Source organism: Myodes glareolus, chromosome 6, assembly GCF_982192425.1.
Source record: "Myodes glareolus chromosome 6, mMyoGla1.1, whole genome shotgun sequence".
NCBI lineage: Eukaryota > Metazoa > Chordata > Mammalia > Rodentia > Cricetidae > Myodes > Myodes glareolus.
In genome coordinates, this window is record NC_142031.1 from 2022196 (window position 1) to 2031718 (window position 9523).

A 9523-nucleotide genomic window follows, 5' to 3' on the forward strand; every position below is an offset into this window, starting at 1 on the left:
GGCTGGCAGCTTGAGCAGGTGTCATAGACCAGGGGAGGCCACGGGGGCTAAGAAGTCAGTAAATAAATCCTTAATACAGACTCCTTGTTGTAATATAGGATTTTTTAAAGCTGTGTTTAAACTTGGTGGGTTTTTTTGTGATCAATGCATTGATCAGGTATTAACAGGTATTAGAACACTTGGAAAACCCTTCAAAGTGGTGGAGTGGAGGTTCTGCTCAATACAAACCAGCATGAAATAAATGCCTGGGTCTGGGGTCTGGGGTCAGAATCTGTGATACTGGGCAGTTTCTCCTAGTGCTTTCTCTGAGGAATGTCCTTTCGCAGGGGTTCTCCAGCCTCTCTGGACTCTAACTGGTGACAGCCCAAGGCAGTCTTGGCCATCGTTTCCCCCATGGCAGTGAGGGTGAGGACTTTCTTACCAGCTCCCCATCTGATCATCTCCACAGACAGAGCCACCAAGACTTTTGTTGAATTTTCACGGAGTTGGTTGCTCCTTCCTAATTGATCATGGTCTCTGTAGCATAAATTCTAATTGATCCTAATAAAAACTCAGAGTCAGCTATTATGGGGTAAAAGCTGAAGGATCAGAGAAACAGAGCGGCCAGCCACTAGAATCCTCACTTTTTACCAGTGCTGAGACCAAAGCCTCAGAGGGCAGCCTCAGACTGACTGCTCTGAGCTCATGTCTCCTCCCACCTTATACTCCTCTCTCTACCCAGTCATAACCCTTCCTGTCTCCACCTCCTTAGTGCTAGAATTAAAGGTGTGAACCACTACCACTTGGCTCTGTGTTTCTCTGTTAGACTGTATCAATTTTGTGTAGCCCAGGGTAGCCTTGAACTAACAGATCAGTCTGCCTCTGTCTCCTCAGTGCTGGGATTAAAGGTTGTGTGCCACTGCTGTTTGGCCTCTATGGCTAACTGTGTGGCTAACACTGCACTCTGATATTCAGGTAAACTTTGTTATATCATAAACAAAATATCACATTTACCCTTTTGTCTAATAAAAAGATTGCAACTAATTAAGAAACTATCTACAATATATACAGGCAATAAGTACATCAACAATATCTAATCCATTTGCATTTGACAAATTCAGAGAAAACACTCATTATCTATTTCTATCTTGATGACTCCAAAGTGTTGCACCTTATTTACTTTCTATTTTAACTTGCATTACCAACTCAAAATTATCTTTTAATGTCTCAACATTATATACTTTACATCTCTTTAGTAAATTTCTTTTCTGAGTATGATAAACAAGAAAAACTTATCTAGTCTTCAACTCCCTCAGAAACCTGTGAGGGAAATAATATTAACTGAGTATAAGCAGGGTATACAAGCAAGAGACTTCGAGAAAATGTGAGAAGTGATGGGCAGTTGGCTGCCTGGACAGTCACCCAAAGTTCCTCTGTAACATTGGGGATCCATCTTCAGCCTAATGGCCTAAAGTAACTGACAAACTTTTCTATGAATCAGGACTGTCCCGCCTTGTCTTGGCATGGCTTGGCAGTCACCGTATTTTGTGTCCTGCTTGTCCAATTAGGACAACACACTGTCAGCAGTCCAGGAAAGGGCACTGTTAGGCATGGTCATGGTTCACTGCAGAAAACTGATAAGAGAATCAAACCCAAAATCATGTACAGGAAGCCTTTATCTAGAATTAGTACTGTATAGGACCATTAATATCATGAGAAAAAGTTTAAAATATATATTAATCGTACAGATTTTGAGATAATATTTATACCTTAAGAAAGTTGTTATTAAAGGGTCAGAACAAAACCCAAAAAGTTATGAGATTAGATGGCGATCCAATAGTCCCTTAATTTGGGGGTATGCTGGAGGGTGCACCCACTGAATTTTCCTGATCAAGAATGTTGTATTGAAGTCATCAACAATGCAGCCGTGCAGACTGTGTAGCCCCGTGCTCCTAAGCATTAGTGACTCAACAGGAATGCAGTCTATAAGGAGACTCAGTACTCATTTAAGCAGGTATTTGACACTCCGACCGCTCAGAAGGAACTTTTCATTGTTGTGGCTAGTCCATCGATAGATGACCTCATTCATGGTAATAATGGCCTTTTGTTTACATATGGTATTACTGGAAGTGGAAAAGCTCACAGAATGACAGGTTCTGTGGGGTACGGAAGTCTGCTTCCTCTTTGTTTGAACAGCACAGGGGCCTTCCTGCAAACCATTGTGTTTTTAAATCTAGTGTTAGGACAGCATAGAAACAACAGTGTGAAGTTGATGCTGTATTAGAAAAGTGGAGAAGAGAAGAGAAGAGAAGAGAAGAGAAGAGAAGAGAAGAGAAGCCATGGCCATTTCAAAGATTCCCCTCTAGCGGGCAACAAGCAGGTCCAAGGTTTGCAGGTTATAAATGCACCAGAATTCTGCAAAGCAGAAGGAGATGAAGGTGGTGTCTATGGTGTGTTTGTCTTACATTAAAATCTATAATAATTCCATAGATAATCTATTGGGAGAGGTGTAGTTTAATCCCATCCAGTCCAACTTCCTACAATCTAAAATACTGTGCAAAGATAAGAACCACTATCTGTATGCTGCAGGATGTACAGAAGTAGAAGTGAAATCTATGGGCGAGGCTTTTGAAGTTTTTTGGAGCGGTCAGAAAGAGAGACATACTGTTAACACCCATTTGAATAGAGAATCCAGCCGTTCACTCAGCGTGTTCGGTGTCAAACTCGTCCAGGCTCCCCTGGATGCGTATGGAGATATCTTACAGGAAAAAGTACAAGTTACTGTAAGTCAGTGGTCTCTGGCAGATCTTGCTGGATGTGAAAGGAACAACCGGACTAAAGCAGAATGGATCAGAGTGCTTGAAGCTGGTCACGTCAGTCAGTCACTAACGAGGCTAAGAGCAAGCTTGGAAGCTCTGGGAGAGAACCAGATGCATGCAACTAACAAGCTGGTTCTATGTCGAGATTCAACGCAAACTCATCTGCTCAAGAAGTACTTCAGTGGGCAAGGGAAGGTGCGGATGATCGTTCTTTCGTGCGTGTGAATCCAAAGGTTCAAGACTTTAAAGAAAGCATGCAAGTCATTACAAGAATTGCTAAAGTAACCCAAGAAGTTGATGTAGTGAGACCAGTAGACAAGGGGATATTTGGCTTGACATGAAGGACTCAATACAGAAACCTGCCTCGGGGCAGCCCAGTCGGAGATGAACCTTTGGTGCCTTCATGCAAACTCTTGGATAGCAATGATGAGGCCGTTCCAAAGCTCATTGAAACCTCGGAGGAACAACATCACCTGCCCCAACTAATGCCTCATGAGCTGAGCACAGGTGTATGCCCTCGTTAACGAACTGGAGAGTCTCCTTTCAAATAAAGAAAACCACGTCCAAGAAAAACTAAATGGAAGAGAAAAATGTATCTCAGAACAAAAATCAAAAACAGAACCACTGCCGAAGACAATCAAATCTCTGAAGCACAAGGGGCTTTGCGAGGCAGCTGCCCAGCTGGAGGTGCAGAATGAATTTTGGGTCGTTGGTGAAGAGGCCAAACAGCTGAAGGCCACTGTGAGTCAACCTAAACCTTAGAAGCCAGAGGGACCCTCCTGAGAGGGACCTGGAAAAACTCAGATCTGTCTCTCGCCTGCACCTCGTAATGTTTGTAAGTCCAGAGGCGGACAATCTGTTCGGTTCACTGATGCTGGAACTTTTAAGCAATTTAATTTTCAAACTTTAAATTTAAAAATTTCAATTTAAAAAATTTAAAATTTTAAAACAAGAATCGCTACGGTACTTGAAAATGAAGACCGTCCACAGAAGCACCTGCCTAACCAGATGGTACAGAGTCTGAATGATCCGCTGTGGTGTGAACACTGCTCACCCAAACCCGGCTCCGGGCCATGATCATCGGCTTGGGCGAGCAAGCACGTGGGCAGGGGCCTGGCAAGGTGCCTTGCAGGGTCAGGCGTCTGTCCGTCTGTCCGCAGCTGGAAACCTCCCAGGGGAAAATATGCATTGGTCCTCTCCAGTCCCTCCTGTTCCCCAGGACTCCAGGGTCTCAGCTTCCACTCCTGCCACTAATCCCCCTTTAGAAGGGTTTACGGACTGCAGCTGGCATTGGGCTCCACGCAGTGGGAATTGGGGCTGAGAGCGCAGGGTCACCCTACTGGGTCACCGCATGCACGTTATGTGGAGGAGGACTTGGGCCCAGGCCGGTAAGCGATGTAACTGACGCTCAGCCACGCCCTGAAGCGGCAAGCCGGGCACCTGGGGCCTCCTTGCGGGATCAGGACTTTGCTGCAGTGTGTCATGGAGCTCTTTCCGCACAGGCAGGGTCCTGAACTGCGTGTGCACACCTCCCTGCCTTCCTGCCCGTGCACAGTCGGTCCCACTGTGCCTAGTCGGATAATAGAGGCTTCGGGCGATGCTGGTGGCGTCGTCCTGAAAGAGATTGTGACCTATGTTGAAGTATGGTCTTCCCAACAGGACAGAAAGACCCAGACACAGTTACAATACAACTTGAGGATATGGGCACAAAAGTTTTAAAACCTTTCAACAAGTGACCGATGTCATCTTAAAAAATGGACATCAAAGGACCTGGGGCAAAGCCCAGAAGACAGGGACAAAGCTGGTTTCCATTCTCTGGGTTGAAAAACGCAGGATGGTTGGAGCACAAGTCGATGAACCTTTGTTTGCTCCAGGGAATACTAATGAACATTTACTAAGCCTCATTAGAGCAAAAAAGTGTATAGTCGGAGGAAAGCTCTTCAGTTTCACCCAAGCTCGCCTCTTAGACCCAAGAAAACCAAGGTCTGAAGAGTAACAATCAGGGTGCTGTCACCCACTAGAACCAGCCTGGCTGGGTACCGGGTTGACTTACTGCCAGAGGGCCAAGCTAAGTACGGTTTCTGGAGAAGGCACTTGGAGCAAGTCTGTGTAAGTTGCCTCTGTCTCCCGGGGTTTTATTCCAGTCCTGGGCTGTCCTCAGGGAGGGTCTCTCTGGCTTCTCAGATAGGTTAGATCACAATCACCTTCAGCTGGGGTTAAAGGTGTGCACCACCACTTGCCTGGCCTCCAGGGCTAACTAGCGTGGCTAGCTCTGCACTCTGATCTTCAGGCAAACTTTTTGCTAGCTCATAAACAAAATATCACCACAGTCTCCGTGGTCTCGTGTAAAGCACGTGCTTCAGTTTCTGTTAACAACACAGTTATCAATAGATGTCTTTGACTTTTTGTGGTTTGTAGCATGAATAATAAAAACCCAGAGACAGATATTGGGGTTCCAGCTGAGGATCAGAAAAACAAAGCAGCCAAGCCACTAGAGAGCTCTTACCTCTACCAAGGCTCAAACAAACAAAGGGGCAATCCTATCCTCAACAGGACTGCAGACTGCAAGGCTCTCCACCAAACCTCCGTATCTGTCTCTGGGTTTTTATTATTCATGCTCCTGTGGTTCCGTTTATCATAATTATCCATGCTTCCAGACTTGATTCTGTCCCCTGAGGCTGCATGGATAACTTGGGAGGAGTATGCTGCTCTCAACAGAGAAAAGGTGTGTTGTATTTCTGCGCCCAGATTCCTGGCAGCTTGGTCGCCACCCACCTGTGGGTCATCTTGTGGGTTTTACAGGCTGGCCGTCAACTCTGCTTTTGGCTCAGGGCCTCAGGGGGCAGTGTGGATGTGAGGTGAGTGGTGTTCCTTGCTGAGCTTCAGGGTCCTTTTTCAAGCTTGTGCGGCTGTTGGCAAACACCAGTTCCTGGGCCATGAGTGTCTTTGTTTATGGCTGTCAGCCAGGCCCTGTTTCAAGATCTCCTGCTGTCTTAAAGTCCTTACCGTGTTGTCTCCCACATCTTCAAAGTCACTAGAAAAGCCATCCCTCTTGTTTCATTTCTCACATTCAAATACCTTCCACTGAAATACCTCTGCCCATCTCTAGGGGCTCATCTGATTAGACAAGGCCCTCCAAGAACAGCCCAAGAACACGCTCCCCATCGGCTGATTTGGCATCCTAATGGCACCCGCGAAGCCATCTAGCTCCTCTCGGTCCTGTTGTGGGTATTTTGGGGTGTTCTCTAGCTCCTCTCGGTCCTGTTGTGTGTATTTTGGGGTGTGCCCTAGCTCCTCTCAGTCCTGTTGTGTGTATTTTGGGGTGTGCCCTGGCTCCTCTCAGTCCTGTTGTGTGTATTTTGGGGTGTGCCCTAGCTCCTCTCGGTCCTGTTGTGCGTATTTTGTGGTGTGCCCTAGCTCCTCTCGGTCCTGTTGTGGGTATTTTGGGGTATGCCTTTTTTCTGCTATTCTGCAGGGCACCAAACTCGGATCCAGAAAAAAGGAGCCACATTCTTGGAATGCTGAAGTTTAGAAACAGAGCCACAATTAGATTCAGTCTCTCAAAACAACAGAAGGCCTGGCTGTGACCTTTAACCCACACCCAGTCTCTCCAGCAGCCACTTGACACAATTTGATCAGTAGGGTGAACATTGTTCAATTTCTTAACTGCGTGTTGTCCTGCTGTGTGCTCCAGTTTTTCTCCCACCTTCTATGCTATTGATGTAGGGATGTGGTTGTGACTGGGAGCAGACAACAGAGAATGAAAACTCGGAGAACGGCAGGACAGAGCAGATTCCCAGTTCCTCAGGTGTAGTGCGAATCCTAATTGATCTTAATAAGAAAAACTTGGAGTCAGCTATCAGCGGCTGAAAGTAAAGGACCAGAAGAGAAGAGCAGCCAGCCACTAGAGAGTTCTACCAATGCTCAGACCAAAGGGGCGAGCCTGTCCTCAGACTGGGGTCACCTTTGTGTGTGCTCTGTCCCTGCTTTAGACTGGATTAATTTCATGTAGCCCAGGGTGGCCTTGGACTAACAAATCTGTCTGTCCCCTGAGTCCTGAGATTAAAGGAGTGTGCCCCTCCTGCCTGGCCTCTAGTGGCTTAGCTCTGCACTCTGATCTTTAGGTAGGCTTTATTTGTTAAAACACAAACCAAATATCACTACATTCAGGTGACCTCAAGGGGCTACTTGACAGCTGAGGAGGGCCTCTTCCTAATATGCTGGTCAGAGAGAATAAGAACTCTCTTTAGAAATAAATCTCATTAATACTCTTGGTACCTGACTTTATACTTTCTGATGTTGAGCTATCCTTGCATTCCTCTGTTAAGTAAAGTTTGGCCTTTTAAAAATATTGGCCTGTTTCACATTGCTGAGCTTAATTTTTAACCGTTTTACTTATTATTTTAAAAATTCATTTCTGTAAGTAAGCGCAACTTGCACTTTTCCCTTTTTGTAATATACATTTCTGACACCAAACATTAAATCAACTTTAGTCACATTAAATAATTTGGGGGGAGGTGGCCCAGTGGTTTACACTCTGTGTGCTTGAGGACCCAGGTTTGGTTCCCAGCTCCAACCTGATGGCTCACAAACACCTACAATTCCAGCTCGATGGGATCTGACACCTTATTATAATTTCTCCAGATGTTGGACATGCGTGTGGAGCAGATACATATATGGATGCAAAATACTCATACGCATAAAATAGATGGATCTTCAAAAATTAAAAAATAAGGCCGGATGGTGGTGGCACACACCTTTAATTCAGCACTCGGAGGGAGAGGTAGGTGGATCTCTGAGTTTGAGGTCAGCCTGGTCTGCAGGGCGAGCTCCAGGACAGCCAGGGCTATACAGAGAAACCCTGTCTCAACACCCCCACACACACACACAAAATATAGTAGTTGGTAAGTGGCATTTCATTCTATTATCCAAAAGTTTGTTTAGACTCGGGGCTTTATATTTATTATTTTAGCGACTGTAAGAACACTGCTCTGAAGGATACTTTGTATTTATTATTTTAGTGACTATAAGAATGCTGCTCTGAAGGGTACTTTGTATTTATTATTTTAGTGACTAAAAGAACACTATTCTGAAGGATACTTTTAATCCCTGTTGTTTATACTTCTTTTATTTAGTTCTTTTAAACAAAATTGTGACCTTCCTTTGAATTTCTTCAGTTTCCTCTCTAATATGTTTTTCCGTGGTCATGTCTTCCCAGGCTGCTTCCACCTGCCAGGTCCTTCTGCTTTCCACTAGGGTTTGTGGATATGTCACTTCCTGCGCTCCCTCCTGACTCAGATGCTTAGGGAACAACTTAACAGAGGGTTTCTTTTGGCTCATGGTTTCAGAGCTTGGCTGCATACACTTGGGCAGAACGCCATAGCAACAGGAATGTGTGGGGAAAGTAGCCCAGAGTGAGGTGTGGACTGAGGGCCAGGTACCCGACATGGCCCAGCCCTGCTCCACCTCCTACAGGCCCCCGAACATCACCAGCTGAGGAGAGTGTAGAAGACCTTCTCTCGGGGAATATTAGTTGAAAGTGTGTTGCATTTTTCCCACTTCTTTTGTTAACAATTTAAAGCTGGGTCTGATTTAAATAAAATTAACCTGTGAGCAGGAGACTGTGTCAGCAAGGAGCTGACAGGAAATGGTAGGAATCATGAGAGCAAGGTTTTCGTTGGGGGGAGCAATGGCTTCTTCCGGGGTGGAGCAAGGGCTTTTAAGTGGGTGTAGAGAGAAGGACAGGGGACACTGGGAGATGCCAGCTTCTTCCGGGGTGGAGCAAGGGCTTTTAAGTGGGTGCAGAGAGAAGGACAGGGGACACTGGGAGAAGCCAGCAAAGAGGGAACGTTAGTTACTAGCTATTTAGCCTCTCTGAGTGGACAGAATTCCAGTTCCATCATTGACTTGTGAGTTCTTTAGATTTAGAGAAGTTACCTTAGTCGCTTGGAAAAGGTTGGTGCCTGGGGGAACAAAATCCCCTCAGGCTGCCACCCTTGCTTGAGGGGCAGCCACGGTATAACGGTGACCTTCCACCTCCCAAGGACCATGGCCTCTATGAACAGCACAGGCCAGATATTTTGAAGAATTCCACAAGCCTGAGCTCATTTTGTTTTCTCAGAATTTTGTGGTTATAGATTCAGGTCAAGGATGTCTGAGAATATTATATCCTGGATGTGAGCTATCACTGTCTTTGAGTGTGTTGACCTTGACTCTAGGTTAAGGTGATATCTGCCAGATTTTCTTCTATGAAGTTAACTATTTTTCTACTTGTAATTAGAGTAAGTTTTAAGAGTATTCAAATCTCCTGTTTTTTTTTCTTTAAAATTTGCCAACTAACTTCATTGAAGAATATTACCTACAACAATTTTAATGTTTTTTATAAAATAAGATTTGTGTGTGTGTGTGTGTACATATGCATGCGTGTGTGTGCATATTCACAAAAGTCAGAAGAGAGCATTAGATTCCCCTGGAGCTGGACTTATGGACTTACAGCAGGGTGTGTGTGTGTGTGTGTGTGTGTGTGTGTGTGTATGTATGTATGTATGTATGTGCGTGTGTGCGTGGACTTACAGCAAGTTAGATGTAACTTCCTCTGGAAGATCAACAAATGCTCTTAATTGCTGAGCCATTTCACCAGACCTTATTTTATTTTGTTAGAGAGAGAGAGAGAGAGAGAGAGAGAGAGAGAGAGAGAAAGAGAGCGAGCCAGCCTGTATGTCTGT

The 9523-nt window shown here is 45.2% G+C and overlaps 1 pseudogene; it reads left to right on the forward strand.

Annotated features, from left to right (window-relative positions):
• Nucleotides 1-1955: 1955 nt before the first annotated feature.
• On the forward strand, nt 1956-3581 carry LOC125388382 (kinesin-like protein KIF23; annotated as a pseudogene).
• Nucleotides 3582-9523: the final 5942 nt, after the last annotated feature.